At 39.5% G+C, this 22,815-nt stretch overlaps 1 pseudogene; it reads left to right on the top strand.

Moving 5' to 3' along the window:
* Positions 1–6,201: 6,201 nt before the first annotated feature.
* On the top strand, positions 6,202–7,098 carry LOC105861751 (ATP synthase F(1) complex subunit gamma, mitochondrial pseudogene; annotated as a pseudogene).
* The last annotated feature ends 15,717 nt before the right edge of the window (positions 7,099–22,815 follow it).

The following is a 22,815-nucleotide window of genomic DNA, read 5'->3' on the forward strand; positions in this document are numbered from 1 at the left end:
CCGTCTATGTATCTACCACCACTTGAGAGTCAGTACCCAAATGACGATCCATAGCATGCCCTGACCTCTCTGTTCCTTGATTCCACACTAGTCCACAGACATAGTGCAGGCTAAACCTTTGCCCATGGTACCTGTCAAACTCCCACTCTCCAGGTGCGGTTTCTTTATCTGTACAAACAACACCAACCCAACAGGGAGTGCAGGCAGATTCAAATGCTTCTATGAGAGACATGGAATTTCCATACAATAGAGGTAAAGTGGATTATCAATTAATGGTAAGAGACACCTGGGTAGCCGTGAATGAAATAAGATAAGGATCCTTCTTTCAGTCTGCACACCTACATCAAACCCAGGCTGCCTGAATGTTTAGATGTAAATAAACCAATAGCTTTCGGAAGAAAAGCTAAGTGAATATTTGTATAAATTATAAATTGGAACTACCCTCTCTAAGGATTCTCCCTGAACACAAAAGCTACACAGACAAGATGGAAATATTTATAGTATATAAATATTAAACAGATGGAGAAGGGGCAGAGCAAGATGTTGGAACAGGACTCTCCCATGACTGTCCCCCAGCAGAAACATCAATTTGAATAACTACATGCATGAAAGTACCTTCCCCTGAACAAAAGATACCAGGTTAGAGTTCACAGTATCTGGTTATAGCATAACAATAAGAAAAGATGCACTGAAGAGGGTAGAAAGGACAGTTTTCCATTACCCACATCACTCCTCCCCAACCCCCAGCAGCACAGCATGGAGAGAGATACCATACACCAGGAGAAAAGACAGAGAAGTAAGTATAAATCGTTGCCTGGGAACACAATATCAGGTCTGGCATGCTAAAAAGCAGCACTGTACAAATGCCCCTACCTCCTAATTGCAAGAGGGTGTCTGCTGACTGAGTCACTAGACTCTCCATGGCACCAGCCAGGAATCTTCAGACACAGCTAAACGGACTCAAACTCCAGCCTTCATCTCTGCCTGGCAGCTACAGCAGAATAATCCACATTACCAGGCAGTACTCACTGATGGGGGCTTGGATTCCAGCCTGGTAAGGTGCCAGCCTCAGCAACTATGTGATTCCAGTTTGGTGCAGCATTTGTTGCTGCAGTCCTGAGCTTACAGCGCCCCCTAGTGCTGTAATGGCTACAGTGTTCACAGCCTCAGGGACCACAAAACAAGATCTGTCCAAAATTTCTTGACAGGCTTACTGCTAAAAGATGTCTCCAGTAAAGCCAGACTGCAAACACTGACATAAACATCTACTTCTTCAATATGCAGACATCAAGACATGACCACAAGGATCAAGAACAATCAGGAAAACATGATGACACCAAACTGATGAAACAAAGTACTGGTGACTGGCCCCCAAGAGAAGCAAATGTATGAATTCTGTGACAATAATGCAAAATATCTGTTTTAAGGATGCTCGGCAAACTTTCTGAAAATGCAGAAAAACTATTCAGAAATTTCGCAGAGAAATTTAACAGAGAGATGGAAATAATTAAAAAATCAAATAGAAAACCTGAACCAGTAATACACAGCAAAGGAAATGAAAAATATAATAGAGAGCCTCAACAGGAGAATTGATCAAGCAGAAGAAAGAATCTGTTTACTTGAAGACAGGTTATTTGAAAATACACAAAGGTGACAAAAGAAAAGAGAATGAAAAAGAATGAAGAAATCTTACAAGATATATGGGATGATATAAAAATGGCCATTTTATGAGTCATTCATGTTAAACAGTAATTAGAGAATAATAAAGGTGTAAAAAGCTTACTTAAAGAAATGAATATCAAAATACTTTCTAAATCTGGAGCAAGAGATACACATATCTAAGTACAAGAAGGAATGAGGTCTCTATTCATATTCATTGCAAATAAGACTACCCTATGAAATACTGTAATCAAATTGTCAAAGACCAAAGAGAAAGAAAAGATCCTGAAAACAAGAGAAAAGAAGCAAATCACATATGTGGCAGTTCCTATATGCCTAGCAGCAGACTTCTCAGAAGAGACCTTACAGGCCAGGAGACAGTGGGATAATATATTCAAAGTACCAAAGGAAAAACTCTGCCAAACAAGAATGATGTACTCAGAAATAAATTGGAGACAAAGACTTTCCTACACAAACTACAGCTGAGAAAGTTACCCATGACTAGAACTCTCTTAGAGGAAATTCTAAGGAGAATTCTTTAAGCAGAAATGAAAGGACACTAATGAGTAACACAAAAACATCTCAAAGTATACAACTCACTGATAAAAGTAAGGACACAAATTCAGAATACTCTAATAATGTAATGGTGGTATCTAAATCACTTATATCTTCAGTATGATAGTTAAAAGATCAAAGTAGTAAAAATATAATTACAATAATTTGTTAACTGAATTGCAATGTAAAAAGTTGTAAATTATAAAATCAAAAATTCAAAATAGGGATGAAGTTACAGGGTAGAATGTTTTCATTCTGTAATAAAAGTTAAGTTGTTATCAGCTTAAAATAACCTTTTTTTTTTGTTTTTTTTTTTTTTTTGAGACAGAGTCTCGCTTTGTTGCACAGGCTAGAGTGAGTGCCATGGCGTCAGCCTAGCTCACAGCAACCTCAAACTCCTGGGCTCAAGCAATCCTGCTGCCTCAGCCTCCCAAGTAGCTGGGACTACAGGCATGCGCCACCATGCCCGGCTAATTTTATATATATATATTAGTTGGCCAATTAATTTCTTTCTATTTATAGTAGAGACGGGGTCTTGCTCTTGCTCAGGCTGGTTTCGAACTCCTGACCTCGAGCAATCCGCCCGCCTCGGCCTCCCAGAGTGCTAGGATTACAGGCTTGAGCCACCGCGCCCGGCCTTAAAATAACCTTTTGTAACTATGTTTTTGTAAGCCTCATGCTAATCATGAAGGAAAAAACCTATAATAGATAGCTTAAATTAAATATTCAAGAAATCAATACACAGCATTATTAAAAAATAACCTCAATGTAAGACAGTAAGGGAAGAAGTAAGGAAGAAAAGGTCTATAAAGTATGTAGGAAACAAAAAAAATGGCAATAGCAGATCCTTAGCTATCACTAATTACCTTACATATAAATGGATTCAGTTTTCCAATTAAAATACATAGAGTAGTTAAATGGATAAGAAAACATGACCTAACTATAAGGTGCCTATAAGAGACTCACTCCTCCTTAAATGACACTCATAGACTAAGTGAAAGAATGAAAAGAGATATTCCATGTAAACAGAGATCAAAGGAAAATAGGAGTAGCTATATTTATATAAAATAAAATAGACATTAAATCAAAAATTGTAAAAAAGAGAACAAGAAGGTCATTATATAATGATGAAGGTGTCAATATAATAATTTATATATATATGGACCCAACACAGGAGCACTTAAATATATAAAGCAAATATTAATAGATCTAAAGGGGGACATAGAAAGCAATATAATAATAGTAGGGGAGTTCAACACCTCATTTTCAGCAATGGAGAGATGATCCAGATAGAAAATCAACAAAGAAACTTCAGATTTAAAGTGCACTCTAGATCACACGGACCTAACAGACATTGTTATATCAAACAAATGTAGAATACATATTCTTCTCAACTGCACATCAGAAATTCTCCAAGACAGATCATATGATATCACAAAATAAGTCTCAAGAACTTTAAGAAGACTGAAATCATATTAAGTATCATTTCTGACCATAATGGTATAATACTAGAAGTCAAAACCAGGAGAATCTTTGGAAACTTTCCAAATATGTGGAAATTAAATACCACCCTCCTAAATAACCAATGGGCTAATAAAGAAACTCAAAAGGAAATTTAAAAATTGTTTGAGACAAGCAAGTATGGAAACACAACATACCGAAACCTATGAGCTACCTCAAAGGCAGTTCTAAAAATGAAGTTTAAACCAATGAACACCACATCAAAAAGAAGAAATATCTTAAATAGCCAACTTAACATTGTACTTCAGATAACTAGAAAACAACAAAATATTTGATCCAAAATTAGGAGAACGAAGGAAATAATAAAGCTTAGAGCAGAAATTAATGAAATAGAGATGAAAAGGTAACACAAAAGGTAAACAAAATAAAGGTTTTTTTTTAAAAAAAAGAAGCAAGATAGACAAACCTTTAGCTATACTAAAACAGAGAGAAGACTCAAGTAAATAAAATAGAAGATAATAAAGGAGACATTAAAACTGATTTCACAGAAATAAAAAGCATCCTAAGAGACTATGGTGAACAAATATATGCCAACAAAGGGGGTAACCTAGAAGAATTAGATGAATTCCTAAACACATATAACTTACAAAGATTGAATTATGAAGAAAATAGAAAATCTGAACAGGCAGATAACCGAGAAGAAAATTGATTCAGTAATAAAAAGTCTCCCATGAAAGAAAAGTCCAGGACTGGATGGCTTCACTGCTGAATTCTACCAAACATATACATAAGAATTAATGCCTATTCTTCAGATACTATTACAAAAACAAAAAACTGAAAAGAAGGGAATATTTATAAATTCATTCTAGAACACCAGTATTACCCTGATATCAAAACTGGACAAGTACATAATAAACAAAGAAAACTGCAGGCCAATATCCCTGATAAACATAGATGCAAAAGTACTCAAAAATTGTATTAAACTGAATTCAATAGCACATTAAAAAGATCATCCACCCTGATTAAGCAGGATTCATCCCCCAGATGTGAGGGAGGTTCAACACATACAAATCAATAAACATGAAGAGTTAAAATGTTTAATTCACTATAAATTTATTACCATAGCATATTAATAATGGAAATGTTATGCTAAAGTGCAATAACTAAAATTTATAAAATAATCTCATTTGGCCATTCTGTATAAATAGATCAGGAGAGCTCAACTTCCTATAAAATATACTAATATATAATAAAGAAAGAATAATGGCCTAAAGTTATATGATCATTTCAATAGATGCAAGAATAGTATTTGACAAAATTCAACATCCCTCTGACAAAACTGAATAAATTATGTACAGAAAGAATGTACCTCAAAACAATAAATGTCATAAATATGATAAATCCACAGCTAACATCATACTGAATAAGGAAATGTTCCAAGCTTTTCCTCTAAGGTCTGGAACAAGACAAAAATGTCCACTTTCTCCACTTCCGGTCCCCATAGTGCTAGCCAGAGTAGTTAGGCAAGAGGAAGTCATAAAAAGCATCCAAATGGGAAAGGAAGAATTTACATTGTTCTGTTTGCAGACGACAGGCTTGTACATGTACAAAAGTCTGAAGACTTCACCAAAAAACTATTAAATTTTATAAACAAATTCAGTAAAGTTGCAAGATACAAAAATCATATCATTTCATTACCTTAGTAGTGAAATAGCTGAAAAAAAAATCAAGAAAATAATCTCATTTACAATAGCTACACAAAATAAAACACTTAGGGACAAAATTTTTTCTTCTTTTTAGAGACAGGGTCTTGCTCTGTTGCCCAGGCTGGCGTGCAGTAGTGCAATTATAGTTCAAGGCAGCTTCGATTTCCTAGGCTCAAGCAATCTTCCCTGCTCAGCCTCCTGAGTAGCTGGGACTACAGGTGCACACTATCATGCCTGGATAATTTTTCTTATTTTTTGTAGGGACATGGTCTCACTATGCTGCCCAGGCTGATCTTGAACTCCTGTTCTCAAGTGATCCTCCTGCCTTAGCCTCCCAAAATACTGGGATTACAGGCATGAGCCACCACACCCAGCGTACTGGGGAATAAAGTTAACCAAGAAGTAAACGATCCTACTCTGAAAACTATAAACCGCTGATGAAAGAAATTGAAGAATATACAAATAAGTGGGAAGAAATCCTATGTTCGTGGACTGAAAGAAGAAATAGTGTTAAAATATCTATACTACCCAATGTGATCTACAGGTTCAGTGCAATCGCTATCAACATACCAATGACATTCTTCACAGAAATAGAAAATCCTAAAATTTGTATGAAACCACAAAAGATTCCAAGTAGCCCAGCAATCACATGACTAGGTAAATATCCAAGGGCAATGAAATCAGTATGTCAAAGCACACCTGCACTCCCATGTTTATGGCAGCACTATTCACAATATCCAAGATATGGAATCAACTTAAACGTCGCTCAGGAAATGAATGGATGCCTGTCCGACTGACCTTCAGCACGGCTGCTGTCACCATGTTCTCTGCGGCAGGCATCGCGGGGGGGCTCAGTCGGGGCCTTGCAGCCGCAATGGGTCCAAGTTCGAAATATGGCAACTTTGAAAGATATTACCAGGCGACTAAACTCCACCAGAAACATCCAGAAAATCACCAAGTCTATGAAAATGGTAGCAGCAGGAAAACATGGCTGAGCTGAGAGGGAGCTGAAACCAGCTTGAGTGTGTGGAATAGGATCTTTGGCTCTGTATGGAAAAGCTGACATTAAGGTGCCTGAAGACAAGAAGAAGCACCTCCTTATAGGTGTGTCCTCAGATAGAGGACTTTGTGGTGCTATCCATTTCTCAGTTGCTAAGCAGATGAAAAGTGAGGTGGCTACGCTCACAGTGGCTAGAAAAGAAGTTATGATTGTTGGAATTGGCAATAAAATCAGGGGCATACTTCATAGGACTTGTTCTGACCAGTTTCTGGTGACATTCAAAGAAGTGGGAAGGCAGTCCCTACTTTTGGAGTGCGTTGGTCATTGCCCTTGAGTTATTGAACTCTGGATATGAGTTTTATGAAGACTCTTTCATCTTCAATCGGTTCAGGTCTGTCATCTCCTTTAAGACAGAAGGGAAACCAATCTTCTCCCCTAATATCATTGCAAGTGCTGAGAGTATGAGTCTTCTACGATGATATTGATGCTGATGTGCTCCAAAATTTCCAATAATACAATCTGGCTAACATCATCTACTACTCTTTGAAGGAGTCTACCACCTGTGAGCAGAGTGCTAGGATTACAGCCAAGGACAATGCCAGCAAGAACGCTTCTGAGATGATTGATAAATTGACTTTCACATTCAACCGCACCCACCAAGCTGTCATCACAAAAGAGTTGATTGAAATTACCTCTGGTGCTGCAGCTGTGGATTAATGAAAATAAAGTTCCATCTTCACATAAGAGGTAAAAAAGGAAAATTCATCCCACTGACTTATTTTTAACTTACTGCTGTTTTGTCAGAAGAAGTTGTTGCTCCATTGTTTGAATTACTGAAGACAGCAAGATATTTGTAAATTATCTTACAATAAACAACTTAAAATAAGAAAAAAGAGAAATGAATGGATAAAGAATCTATGCCATCTACACACAATGGAGTACTATTCAGCCATAAAAAGAAAGAAATACAGTCATTTGCAACAACGTGGATGAACCTGCAGAACATTATGTTAAGTGAAATAAGCCAGACAGAAAGACAAATCCTGTATGATCTCACTCGTGTGGAATCTGAAAATCTTGAACTCATAGATGTGGAGAGTTGAATGGTGGTTACCAGAAGCTTGGATGTTTACAGGGAATGGAGGGATGGGAAGATACTGGTCAAAGGATATATGATTACAGTTAGATAGGAGGAATATTTGTAATATGTCTAGAAGAGGCAAATATATAGACACTGAAAGTAAATAAGTGATCACCTGGGGCTGGGCGGGAGTGATGAGGAGGATATGTGAAGAAAGGAGGAGGAAGAGGGAATGATTACTAACTGTTATGGGGTTTCCTTGTTGGGTGATGAAAATGTGCTAAAATAGTTTGTGGTGATGGTCGCACAATCTGTGAACAAACTAAGAAAACATTGTATTGTACATTTTAAATGGGTGAAGTGCATGGTATATGGATTATATCCCAATAAACTGTACATATATTAAACACATAAAACAATGAAAGAAGATGGTAGTGGATAAAATAATACAAAAGGCTTCATATACTAATTTTGTCAAGAAAGATCTAATTTTACTAACATAGTGATAATTGTAATGTCCCTATCATATAAATAGTTCTAAGTAAAGAGAATTACTGTAATTTCATTAAGATTTAAAGAAGTTCCAAATACAATCGTGAAACTGCCTTTCAATTCTCATATGTGCAAAGATTCCAGATAATATTTCTGCCCTTGACAATATGGCAAACAGGCAGTATCAGAGCATGGTACTGACAGAATCAGTTAGTATAATATAACTAAAGGATAATTTGATAATAGCCATTTAAATGATAAATATTACTATTTGGACTGAGGTGATATTTGCTAGACTCTGAAAACCTACGAAAGTCATTGAACTATACTCTTAAGAGAACTTTGTGGTATGTAAATCACACCCCAATAACTTCACTTTAAAATGTTTAAACTGTAAAAGTGCAGACGTTGCCAGTATAGAATATATACATGTAACAATTCAACTTGCACCATCTAAAGCTATTAAAATTTTTAAAAAGGAATGAAAATGAAGAAATGTAAATAAAATAAAATGTTTAAAATTCACATCATTTGACATAGTAATTCCACTACTATGAATGTATACTAAAGAAAATGTTTTTTACCTGACTAAAGGAAGTGTAGTATTACATAGAGTCTAATGTTTATCATTTTTAACCACATGGTATATATACTAGAAGAACAGAGAAACAATTTTTACATTTTAAAACAGAAATCACCACAAATATTACAGCAGAACAGCTTACAGCTTTAGGGGAGTGGGACTTCAAATTCCAATCTACATTCACTCTCAGGTCACCTTAGGGTGTTGGATTAACACAAGAAAGGAGAGACTGAAAGATGATAAGAGACAGACTTTATAGATGGTAGCTCTAGGGAAAAGAAGATGGATGACCAGAGACATTGGCTCCCAGATGGTCTCAGAAAGAATGAAAAGTTTTAGATTTAAAACCAAACAACAACAAAAAACCTATAGATCAGATGCAATTCTGAGGGAAATGTGCCAGGACAAAGCAGAGATTCCATGGGAAGAAGTTGCGGAGCAGAATTAGAAGGAGCAAGATATGGGCAGAGATCAATCCCCAAGAGGCTTGGAGCCAGCAGAAAGGGTAGGTGGGGGTTTTGTTTCTCCTTCCCTCACACCTCTGGAAGTCAGCAGCGGGCTCCTGAACTGCTGGAGAACCTTTCTACCCTCTCGAGCCCAAGGGCTGCTGCTGCCAGTGAACTGGGAGCTCCATGAAGACAAAGCACCAGGCTGCCAGCCCCCTTGGAGTCATTTCCCATCACCGCAGACAGGAACTGACATGGCAGGTGCCACATCGCTTCTCCACCCACTATTCATCTTCATCCTTCCCAAGTAGCTTCAGCTCCTCAGTTTTTGCCTTGCTCATTCCCACACAAACATTTCCCGACTCCTGCCCAGACTGCCTGAGCCAAAGGGGCCGGTGGATCCCGGGGGATCTGTGTGACCCCAGAGCATGGACATTCTGGGGGTGCTGCCATCTGGAGAGAGGAACAGAGATGACCAGAGTGTTAGCTGTCCTCTAACCAGATTCTTTTCTTCCCCTGCTCCTCCATCACCTGATGCTGCCAAGAGGTATGATGAGCTGAGACTCTCAGAAGTGCCTGCTTCCCCTCTGTTGATGTGCCTCCAACACTGAGGGTTCCACACAGAGTGGGGCTCACACCTTTCCTCTTAAAGATGTGCAGCAGGCCAAGGGATGCTCAGACAGTGAGATCCCTGCCTGCCAGCCCTCCCAGGTGCTGCTCACCTGGCTGCTCCAGCAGAGCAGGGCAAACCCTGAAGCCGAGGGACATCAGACCTGCTAGAGCACTCCATAAACAACTCGGGACCAGCATGCTTCTCCCTGGCACAGTCAGGGATTGAACTTGGGGACCTAGGGACAGGCACACAGGCCAGATCCCATAACCCCAGGACTCGATTGTGCTGCTCAGGGGCACAGAGGGGAGATGTGTGAACTAATCTCAGGATGCACAGGACTCCATGTGGGCAGAACTGAAAGGAGAGTGCAGTGTCGATCCCAGCCACAGCACACTCCTGGAGCACACATCCCTCCATAAGAAAGCTGTGCTCTAGGCCAGGAGCAAGATCCTGGACAGGGACGCTCCCAGCCTGCAGCAACAGTGCTGGTGAGCTCAATTAGTTCAAACTCCTGCCTGTGGCCAGATGCCAGAAGGAAACTGCAGGGCAGAGGATGGGGGAAGAAGAGGGAATCGCACTCCTGAAAGCCACTTTGTGAATCTCAAATGGCCCCACACCCACAAGCAGTTTCAGGCTTGGCAGGGCTGCTTCAGCCTCTCCCTGATGGCTTTCCCAGTGTCTGGAAGCCAACCCTCAACCTCTGCCATGATGGCTCCCTTGGTGCCTTTTGTGGAGCCTGAAGGCAGACTCACTGGACTCAGTCCCACCCAGCCTAACGCTTCCACCCAGCACTGCTGTGGTGGAGAATAAGGACTCACCTGGAAGCTCCAGGGCTACAAATAAAATAAATATACTTAACCAAGGAGGTGAACGATCTCTACAAGGTGAGCTACAAAATATTGAGGAAAGAATTCACAGATGACACAAATGGAAAAGCATATCATTCTCATGGATCAGTAGAATCAACATTGTTAAAATGTCCATACTACCCAAAGTGATTTACAGATTTAATGCAATCCCTATCAAAATACTGTCATACTTCACAGATCTATGAAAAAAATAATTCTTTGTTTTATTTAGAACCAGAAAAGAGCCCTAATAGTCATAGCAATCCTAAGCAAAAAGAACAAATTTGGAGGCATCACATTACCAGACTTTAAACTTTACTACAAGGCTATAGTAACCAAAACAGTATTGTATTGGTACCAAAATAGAGACATAGACCAATGGAACAGAACAGAGAATCCGAATATAAAACAGTCTACCTATAGCCAACTGATCTTTGACAAAGCAGAAAACAAGATACACTGAGGAAAAGAAACCCTAATCAATAAATGGTGGTGGGAAAATTGGATAGCCACATGCAGAAGAATGAAACAGGATCCCTACTGCTTACCACTCACAAAAATTAATTCAAGATGGATAAAATACTTAAATCTAAGGCATGAAACCATAAGAATTCTAGAGGAAAATGTAAGAAAAACTCTTCTAGATACTGGCCTAGGCAAATAATGCATGACTAAGACCCCGAAGGTAATTATGGCAGAAACAAAAATAAATAAATGGGACTTGATTAAATTAAAACACTCTGTACAGCTGAGGAAATAATCAACAAAGCAATTAGGCAACCTAAAAATGGGAGAAAATATTTGCAAACTATACATGCAATAATGGACTAACATCTACAATCTACAAAGAACTCAAAGAAATCAGAGAGAGAAAAAAAACCATTAAAAAGTGAGCAAAAGACATGAACAGAAGTTTTTCAAAAGAAGATAGACAAGTCGCCACCAAACACATGAAAAAATGCTCAATGTCACTAATCATCAGGGTAATGCAAATTAAAACCATAATGAGGTATCACCTTATTCCTGTTAGAAATGGCTTTTATTTAAAAAGTCCAAAAACAATAGATACTGGTGTGGATGCAGAGAGAAAAGATACCCTTATACACTGTTGGTGGGTCTGCAAACTAGTACAACTTCTATGGAAAACAACATGGAGGTTTCTCAAAGAACTAAAAGTAGTCCTACCATTTGTTCCAACAATTCCACTACTGGGTATCTATCCAAAGGAAAAGAAGTCATTTTATCAAAAAGACCTGCACTTGAATGTTTATTGCAGCATTATTTACAATTGCCTAGATGTGGAATCAGCCCAAGTGCCCATGAATTCATGAGTGGCTAACAAAATGTGGTATATATATACCATGGAGAACTACTCAGGCATTTAAAAGGATGAATTAATAATGCCTTTTGGCTTCATCCCAGGGATGCAGGGATGGTTCAACATACGTAAATCTATAAATGCAATTCACCACATAAACAGAAGCAAAAACAAAGGCCACATGATTCTTGCAATAGATGCAGAAAAAGCTTTTGACAAAATTCAACACCCTTTCATGATACGAACACTTAAGAAAATAGGCATAGAAGGGACATACCTAAAAATGATACAAGTCATATATGACAGACCCATAGCCAACATCATACTGAATGGGGAAAGATTGAAATCATTCCCACTTAGAACTGGAACCAGACAAGGCTGCCCACTATCTCCACTTCTGTTCAACATAGTGCTGGAAGTCTTGGCTACAGCAATCAGACAGGAAAATGGAATCAAAGGTATCCAAATAGGGGCAGAAGAGATCAAACTTTCACTGTTTGCTGATGATATGATATTGTATCTAGAAAACCCCAAGGATTCAACCAAGAAACTCCTGGAACTGATCAATGAATTTAGTAAAGTCTCAGGATACAAAATCAATACACAGAAATCAGAGGCATTCATATACGCCAACAACAATCTAATTGAGAACCAAATCAAAGACTCAATTCCCTTCACAATAGCAACAAAGAAATTAAAGTACCTAGGAATATATTTAACCAAAGAGGTAAAAGACCTCTACAGGGAGAACTATGAAACACTGAGGAAGGAAATAGCAGAGGATGTAAACAGATGGAAATCCATACCATGCTCGTGGATCGGCAGACTCAATATCATCAAAATGTCTATACTACCCAAACTGATCTACAGATTCAATGCAATACCTATTAAAATCCCATCAGCATTCTTCACAGATATAGAAAAAATAATTTTACGCTTCGTATGGAACCAAAGAAGACCCCGAATATCAAGAGCAATTCTAGGCAACAAAAACAAAATGGGAGGCATTAATATGCCAGATATCAAACTATACTACAAAGCTGTAGTAATTAAAACAATATGGTATTGGCACAAAAACAGGAATATTGACCAGTGGAACAGATGTGAGAATCCTGATACAAAACCATCCTCATATAGCCATCTCATCTTTGACAAAGCAGACAAAAACATACGCTGGGGAAAAGAATCTCTCTTCAATAAATGGTGCTGGGAAAACTGGATAGCCACCTGTAGAAGGCTAAAACAGGACCCACACCTTTCACCTCTCACAAAAACCAACTCACGCTGGATAACAGACTTAAACCTAAGATATGAAACTATTAGAACTCTAGAGGAAAAGTTGGAAACACTCTCCTAGACATCGGCCTGGGCAAAGAGTTTATGAAGAAGTCCCCAAAGGCAATCACAGCAGCAACAAAAATAAATAAATGGGACATGATCAAACTACAAAGCTTCTGCACAGCCAAAGAAATAGTCATGAAAGTAAACAGACAACCTACAGAATGGGAGAAAATTTTTGCATCCTATGCATCCGATAAGGGACTGATAACTAGAATATACTTAGAACTCACGAAAATTAGGAAGAAAAAATCAAATAACCCCATTAAAAAGTGGGCAAAGGACTTGAACAGAAATTTTTCTAAAGAAGACAGAAGAATGGCCAACAAACATATGAAGAAATGCTCAACATCTCTAATCATCAGGGAAATGCAAATCAAAACCACAATGAGATATCACTTAACCCCAGTGAGAATGGCCTTTATCAAAAAATCTCCAAACAATAAATGCTGGCGTGGTTGCGGAGAGAGAGGAACACTCCTACACTGCTGGTGGGACTGCAAACTAGTTCAACCTCTGTGGAAAGCAATATGGAGATACCTTAAAGCGATACAAGTGAATCTACCATTTGATCCAGCAATCCCATTGCTGGGCATCTACCCAAATGATCCAGTGACACTCTACAAAAAAGACACCTGCACTCGAATGTTTATAGCAGCACAATTCATAATTGCAAGGCTGTGGAAACAGCCCAAGTGCCCATCAATCCAAGAATGGATTAATAAAATGTGGTATATGTATACCATGGAGTACTATTCAGCTCTAAGAAACAATGGTGATATAGCACACCTTATATTTTCCTGGTTAGAGCTGGAACCCATACTACTAAGTGAAGTATCCCAAGAATGGAAAAACAAGCACCAGATATATTCTCCAGCAAACTGGTATTAACTGAGTAGCACCTAAGTGGACACATAGGTACTACAGTAATAGGGTATTGGGCAGGTGGGAGGGGGGAGGGGGGTGGGTATATACATACATAATGAGTGAGATGTGCACCATCTGGGGGATGGTCATGATGGAGACTCAGACTTTTGGGGGGAGGGGTGAAATGGGCATTTATTGAAACCTTAAAATCTGTACCCCCATAATATGCCAAAATTAAAAAAAAAATTAAAAAAAAATAATAATGCCTTTTGCAGCAATTTATATAGAATTGCAGTCCATTATCCTAAGAGAAATATCTCAAGAATGGAGAAACAAACACCACAAGCACTCTCTAATAAATTGTAATTAACCAAGGGGTACACAGGTGCAAAGAGGGAAGTAAAAGTCATTGGAAATCAAGCAGAGTGATGGGCGGAGAAGCGGAGGGACAGAAACCTACCTAACAGTACAATGAACACTATTCAGGTGATGGGCACACTCATAGCCCTGACTCCAGCATTACAAAACCTATCCATGTAACAAAAACATCTGTAGCCCCTTAAAATTTTGAACTACATAATTAAAAAGAGATAATCCACAAATGCAAATCTTACTTTGACTGCATCCAATCCATGAGATGTTTTATTATCTTCAACAACTGCAGTAAATTTTTGTCTAACTATTAGAGGCACATTGCCAGTCACAACATCACTGAAGTAGATCGACTCATTAATCAAGCCATAATCACAAAAGAAATTTGTCATAGCTCCTTGCACAGTTTTCAACTCGATGTCATCTATGAGACAGGTAAACAAAGGTCACATTAGTTAATCTCAAATGCAAACATTCATTACAAATAAGTCCTACACTGACTATCTGTGTGGGCATATTTATTAACTTCTCTGACCCTGCTTTCACCTGTAAATTGAGGACAATCACAATTTCTGCGTAATAGGGTTATTGTGAATATTAACAGACACATAAATGTCAAGTGGCCAGAACTGTGAGTGTGTTGCACAAGTTAGAGTGTAAATGTTAGCTACTATCATCATATCTAAACATATAGAGAGTTCTTACCTTTCTGCTAATATTATATCCCTTCATTGTCACCAATATAATGAGAAGCAGCTTCTATACATTTTTTCCCTTTTTTTTTTTGGAGAAAGAATATTTCTCTGTTGCCCAGGCTAGAGTGCAGTGGCATAAGCACAGCAATCTCAAACTCCCGGGCTCAAGAGATCCTCTTGCCCTAAACTCCCAAGTAGCTAGGACTACAGGCTAGCACCTCCATGCCTGGACATTTTTTGTTTATATATATATATATATATTAGATACAGGGTCTCACTATGTGTCCTCAGGCTGATCTCGAACTCTTGGGCTTCACCAATCCTCCCGCCTCAGCCTCCCAAAGTCCTAGGAATACAGACGTGAGTCCCCGTGCCTGGCCAGATTCTTAAATATCTCATGAGACAAAGCACTAAAAGAGATATAGAGATTTAAAGCTAGCCTAAAATAGCTTCAACTTTCTTTTCTGCAAAAGCTTATCTGCTAAGTCATATTTTGGGATTTGACCGAGCAGTCTCCCTGCACAACGAGTTCCCTGTCCTCCTATGGGACCAGACATAAGAATCTTCCCCTTGGCTTCAAATACATGCCCATTTGGGATACAAGAACAAATTGTCTCCCAAATTGGGGAGGCTCACGCCCACTGGAAATATATATAAGTAGGCACCTGTTGCACCACCTTGTGGGGAAACGCAGAGGCAGTACATCCCCCAGAGCCTTCTCTGTCAACACCTCCCTGCTCTGGACCTACATGAGAGTTTGGGGCTCAAGTCGCTGCAGGCCTAGCTCTCAGGGACTGGGGACTCGGGATGCTCCCCCATGCACACACACAGATGGAGCCACCCCGCATGCAGCGCTTGCCTGAGAGCCCACAGCCTCAGGTGAGGGGTGAGGAGAGCCCCTAGGGTGAGGCAGCTTGCTTGGGGGACAAGGGAATACACAGAGAGTACCTTGTGGGAGCCCCTGCTGCTGCATGCACTCTTCCTCGGCGTGGTCCGCCCTCTTCCGGAAGAAGGCCAAAACCGGGTTCAGAAGCCTGAACATTGTCCCGTCAGCACCAGCAGTCTGGGCACCTCGTGTGTCAGACGAAGCACCAGGCCTCCTCTGTCGGGTGCTCTAAGGTCACAGTGGCCCCCCAGGAACCCGCCTCCTGCTTCTCTTCCTCAGACCTGTGCGATAGGACCCAGCCGCTAGTGAGCTGCCCTCAGAAGAGCCGGGGATGCTACAGCCACCCTAGGAGCTCCCAGCGCGCCCCTCACTCCCGCCCCTGAGGCCGCGCTTGCCCAGGGCCCGCCCCCACCTCCATCCAGCCAATGAGGGTGCAGTGGGCAGACACGTGGCCCCCTGGGGCTACTCGGGGGCAGGGCCCAGGACATCCTGCTGCTCCCATCAATGCTGAGGTTGCCATTAGGATGGCCTCAGGAGAAGGGCTTGTGGGCTGGGCTTCAGTGTGTGCTCACTGGGTATGGGCTTTTCTGTGGGGGTCCCTAGAAACCCAGGTGTGCAAACAAGAAATCTAGCACTAGCCCTTGCGTTCATGGTGCTTAGCATAAGGACTAGTCACACAGAAGGAGGTCAACAGCTACTCCACCCAGAGGTCAATTTTGTATATGAAGGGGAGGGAGGTTCATGTGGCTATGCAATCTTTTAGTGATGGCAGATGCGTGTCTTTTATATTGACTCCCTTTTTGAGCCCGATATTAATTTATTATAGAATTCTTTGATAATCATTTCTACCACATATTCATTGCTTACCTAATTATTCCAGCCAATTACTCTGCTATACATATTGCATTATTGTATTTATTGAATTATTTAATAAAAATATTTTGGGTACTGACCGTAAATCAGACACCATTCTTGGTGTTTACAATTAATCAGTTAAGAAAAGAAGCAAGAATCTTAGCCCAGTGGAGGTAATTTTCTCACAGCAGGAAGGAAAGGGAGACAATAAACTTAAATAATAAAATAAATGATATGTTGGAAGATAATACTTTCTGTGTAAAATACGGCAGGTCAAGGGGGAACCAGAGTTGGGGATGGTGGAGGCGTGGTCAGGCTGCACTGTAGAATATGGTAATTGGAGTAGGCATCTTTACAAGGCAGAAGGTGAGCTAAGTCTTGAAGAAGGCAAGGGAGTTGGCCATGCTGCTGTTTGGGGGAGAAACTATCCAGGTAGAAGGAGCAGTCTGCGTAAAGATTCTTAAGCAAGTACATGCCTGTGATTTTCAAGAAAAAGCTATATGGTTGGAGAAGAAGTAAGAGCTAAAATAGTAAGCAATGTGGTCAGAGAGGTAATAGAAAGCCAGGTTATATAGGGCTTCGCTGTGTATTTCTTCTCCTAAAGAATCATGTTTTTCCAGAAAAGGAAAGAGAATGGTTAAGGACACAACTTGAGAGTGTACAGCAAATTGCAGAAAGGTTGAGGCAATGAATGTTTTTTGCCATGGCACATTATAGTACCTGCATACCATGAGTCTGAAAAAAAGGAAAGGGATATATAAAAATGTTGTCAAAGTTGGCTCACTTTTGATGGAGTTTATTCATTAAACAAAACGTTTTGTGAATTTTTTACTGTTAAATGTTGTATTTAAGAAAATCTATAATATGACTCTTTCTGTTAAAATGAAAAATGAGTTGGTATATTCAGTATTTATCCCTAAATAACAGATATTCCATATCTTTCTGTGCTTTGTGTTTACTCTGTTATGGCCCTGACTATTAGAAAACAAACAAAAAAACTCACTTCTAAAGGAGCTAAGATAATTGTGTTACCTTCCATAGTTATTTTTAAGTGTTGACCTCGTAATTTTGATTAATAGGCAGTTAAACTACATCATTCATGGTTCTCCAGGTCATATATGCCTCTCTTAATCATGTGATCACTTTGTTAGAGCTCTAAACTTTGCCTTCTGTATAATTTTTTTGTTTTTGTTTTTGTTTTTGTTTTGTTTTGTTTTGTTTTTTTGAGGTAGAGTCTCACTTTGTTGCCCGGGCTAGAGTGCCCTGGTGTCAGCCTAGATCACAGCAACCTCAAACTCCTGGGCTCAAGTAAACCTTCTGCCTCACCCTCCGAAGTAGCTGGGACTACAGGCATGTGCCACCATGCCTGGCTAATTTTTTTGTATTATTATCTTACATTTCTGGAGGTTACCATTCCAGAAGTTCTCACTGGGCTAAAACCACAGTGTTAATGGAGCTATGTTCCTTCTGGAGTACATCTTAGTACATTTCCTTGCATTTTCCACATACTATGGGGTGCTTGAACTGCTTAGGCTGTGGCCCTGCATTGCTCTGAATTCTACCTCCATGATCACATTTCTTTCTCTTTCTTTGGCTTTCCTGTCTTTCTCTTTATGATAATCCTTGTTATTACATTGAACCCACTCAATAATTCCAAATAATTTTCCCAACTCAAGATCTTTAATGTAATCACAATTGCAAAGCTTCTTTTGCCATCTAAGGTAATATTCACATGTGTATTTTATAGGAGGCCAGTGTTCTTCCTAGTACACCATTCCAAAATCATATCAGAAAAATAATATATAAAGATGCCTTTTACATTAGAGCTCTCTTTGAGATTTCCCAGAGGGACCATAGAAATCATATGATGGGAATTGGCTCACTCTATTATGGAGGCCTAGAAGTCCCACAATCTTCCATCTGAAAGTTGGAGAACCAGAAAAGCCAGGAGTGTAATTCAGTCCAAGTCCAAAGGCCTGAGAAGTAGGGGAGCTGATGGTATAAGTCACAGTCCAAAGGCCTGAGAACTGGGGGGCAGGGATCACTGGAATAGACCCTGGAGTCTGGAGAGGCCTAAGAACCAGGAGTTTTTATGTCAGAGGGCAGAAGATGGATAGCCCACCTCAAAAAACAGAGAGAATTTACCATTCCTCAGTAAAAGGGCAGCAGTAACAGACCCAAATGAGGAATATGTTCCCTCCCAAATCCAGAAACCATTAGGCATTACAACTCTTTTTTGGTTGTAGGAGGGGCTAGATGCAACAATTTATCCTTCACCTTAGAAGGAGTAAGTATCTAGACATGCCCTACACCACTGGACACTTAGAAATTTCACTGAGGAGAAGGCCTCTGATTTTTTGTTGCATTTATTTCCCACCCTCTTACATGCAAATATCTTACCAATGTGTCTAGATTAGTTGCTACTTCTTCTTGATCACTAGGTCCTATGAGAATAATGTCACCGGTGTGATGAACCAGTGTGATATCTTGGGAAGGGGAAAGAGATCAAAATCCATATGAACTAAATTATGACATAGGGCTGGAAAATCAATATACCACTGAGGTAAAACAGTGAAAGTCTATTGCTAAGAATTCAAATCCCTGAGCTCATTCTTTTCTTTCATCACTTTGTCTAGTGACATTAGGAACAACCAAGCAATGTCATCATTTTCATGAGTTTTCCAAAAATGTTTGAAATTATTTACAAAGTCATTTAGCTCCTTACTTCTTATAAGTGGTTGATTAAGAGTATCCAATAGAAGTATTTTGTGTATCTCTATCATCAGTTCACTCCATGGATTATCAGTGCTTTCTTTACTACCAAAAATAGAGTCATTAGCATCTTTAAATCTAATCAGATTAGAGAGCCAAATCCAGAAACCCAATTGCAGAAAACTTATCCATAAATTCTGTTCCTCTAAAACCACCCTAGGTACCAAATTCTGTATTAGTCAATGTTCTCTAGAGAAACCAAACGAATAGGCTATGGAGATGTGTGTGTGCGTGTGTGTGTAAGATTTAATATGGGAATTGGCTCACAGAAATATGGAGGGCAATAATTCCCAGAATCTGTTGCCTGCAAGCTAGAGAACTAGGAAATCCTGTGATGTAATTCAGTCTAAGTGCAAAGGCCTGAGAACCAGGGGAGCCAATAGTGTAACTTCTAGTCAAAGTCCAAGGCCTGAGACCAGCTGGGCTGCTGGTATAAGTACCAGAGTAGAAAGGCCTGAGAACCTGGTGCTTTGATGCTTGAAGGCAGAAGATAGATGTCTCAGCTAAAGAAGAGAGAGTGAATTCACTCTTCCTCTCCCTTTTTGTTTTATTTGGGCCCTCAATGAATTGGATAATATCCACCTATACTGGTGAAGATCATTTTCTTTACTCAGTCTACCGATTCAAATGCTAATCTCTTCTGGAATCACCTTCATAGACAAACGCAGAATTAATGTTTAACAGTTCTCAGGCCATTTCTTAGCTCAGTCAAGATGACACATAAAATTAACCATCACACAGTAAAAATAATTGTGTTATTGTCTTTGGTAATTCTAATATTTGAATTCTTAGGCGATTTGTTTCTGTGGCATACTGTTTCTGCTAGTTTGCAATGATGGAGTCTTGTTTACTTCTCTGAATAGATATCATTGTACTTCTTTTTTTAACTTTTTAAATTCAGAATATTACTTCTGCTGTCGATAGTGTTTAAAAATATATATTTAAAAATAATTTGAACCATAGAACCAAAGTACCTTACTCCAGAGAGGATTTTCATTTGCTCATTCCAAATGCCTGGTGTCCAAAATTACTAGACGGGGTCCAAAAAAACCAAGTGCAAAACTTCATGTCTATTACACTACCTGGGATATTTGAAACCAAGCTATAACTTCACCCAATATTAAGTCCATTTCCTGTTCTCATAAATCATTGTGTGTTAATAACGTGGGGGGTAGAGACCCCATGTTGTATGGCTCTGGTTTCTTCTACCTTATCAGATAAAGATATCAAAACTCACCAGGATAATATTTTCCCTCAGAGAAAAAGTTATTTCCATGTTCCTTCACCTGCTTCGATTCTTGTTTTTCTTTCAATTTTTAAAATTCCAACTATATCAAGTAAACTTTTAAATGTGCGGCAAAACTGAAAGAATAGTACGATGAAAACCCAAATATCCACCATCTAGATTCAATGATATCACATATTGTGATGAACATTGTGATGAACCTTTTCAAAGACATATTCAAACTTCCATAACTCTTTAACCAAAGAATTTTCAGCATATATCTTCTAAAAAGCAGAACATGCATCTACATAAAAAAAAACACCAAGTTTCTGTTTCAACATATCAGCAGCTTGGAAGTCGTCACTTTCATTCTCATGACAAGAAAAAAGATGAACAAACTGAAAATCAACAACTTTTTCAGATTCTTTAGAGAATTGATGTCACAGGGCAAACCGCTGCTCCAAATTTGGAGAGAAAGTCAAAGAAAGAATCACAGCTTACATGGAGCACAAGGACAGGAAAAAAGGCTGGCCACTGCATGCCCCCCCGACACACACACTAACTTAACTCTGATCGGTCAACCAACTCCACTCTCTGGGGTGTTTATCTCTTGCTGGGGAGCATTTCTTGAATGAAGGGAGGAAGGAGTATGAGCATGTTTCCTTCATCCAACAGGTAACCAGGCTCAGGTTGCTCAGAGTGACACTGTGCTTATGGGAACCAATAAGCACAGGCTGCTTGGACTCAACACCCATTTTTCCTTGGTTTGGGGCCCTCAGGCAAGTCCTCCCACTGCTTTTTCCCTTAGGTTTCTCATCTAAAAAATGGTAATAATAATGCCTGTCTTGTATAGCTTTGAGGATTGAATCAGTTGCCATACATAATGGACTCAGAACAATGACCAGCACAGAGTATATGCTCTATAAATTTTACCTATTACTAACACCACAAAGATCCCGGCCTTCAGCATCCTTCCTCCATCTCAAGATTTTCATGCTGACACTTGCTGAAAGGACAGGCCACAATCTCTATGCTGCCTTCATGAGCTACTGCTGCCCCAATCTATTCCCAGAATGCCTGATGATTCCCTAAGTCCAGTGAACATGTTCAGCCCACTGCACTGGGAACTCCTGACCCCCTCCTTGTAGATCTCCCCTTGATGCCCCAGCACCACTCCTACCTGGTTCTTGAGGCCCTCCCTGCCCATATCCTCAACCAGATGTTTATCTTTTGTAACTCCCTTGCCTGTTCTGTCTGCAGGAGAGGGAGGACATATAGACATCATCCACAGTCCCCATGGATTACAGCAGTTCCCTCCTAACTGGTCTCCCTGCTTCATGCTTTGGCCCCTACAGCCTGTGCACAGCCAAGCAGCTGGAAGGATTCCATGAAGGCTCCAAACCCTTCAGGGACTTCACACATCATGAACAGTAAAAGCCAAAGAACTTAACAGTGCCCTACAAGACTCCACACATCCTGAATTTGTATTATCTCCCTGACCACATTTCTTACTATTCTAGCTCTCTGTCCCTCTGCTCCAATCACTTAGCTTTTCTTTAAGCACATCAGCTGCAGTCTTGCCTCACAATTTTTGCACAGGCTGTTCTCTGTGTCTGGAGAGCTCCTCCCCAAAGATCTGCCTGGCGAACTGCAACATCTCCCTCAAGACTTTGCTTAACTATTGCTTTCCAATGAGGCCACACTGACCACCCTATTCCAAAATGCAATCCATTCTCTTTCCCTGCTATACTTTTCCATAGCATTTATTACTTTTCAGTATATTATTATATGTGTTTTATTATTTGTTATGTTTATTGTCTCCCTTTTCCTCCTCCTGTGAAAAATTACCTCTACAGGATCAATATGCTTGACTCTTTCATTCACTGACTAATTATGAGTGCCCAGAACAGTGTCCAGCTCATAGTTAGTACTAAAAATAATTATTAAATGAATTAATAAATGTAATATATATAGCAGAGTAACTGGTAAAACTAGGTAAGCAATGAGTAAGTGGTAGCAATGATTATCAAAGAATTATATTGT

Source organism: Microcebus murinus, chromosome X, assembly GCF_040939455.1.
Source record: "Microcebus murinus isolate Inina chromosome X, M.murinus_Inina_mat1.0, whole genome shotgun sequence".
Classification (NCBI taxonomy): Eukaryota; Metazoa; Chordata; class Mammalia; order Primates; family Cheirogaleidae; genus Microcebus; species Microcebus murinus.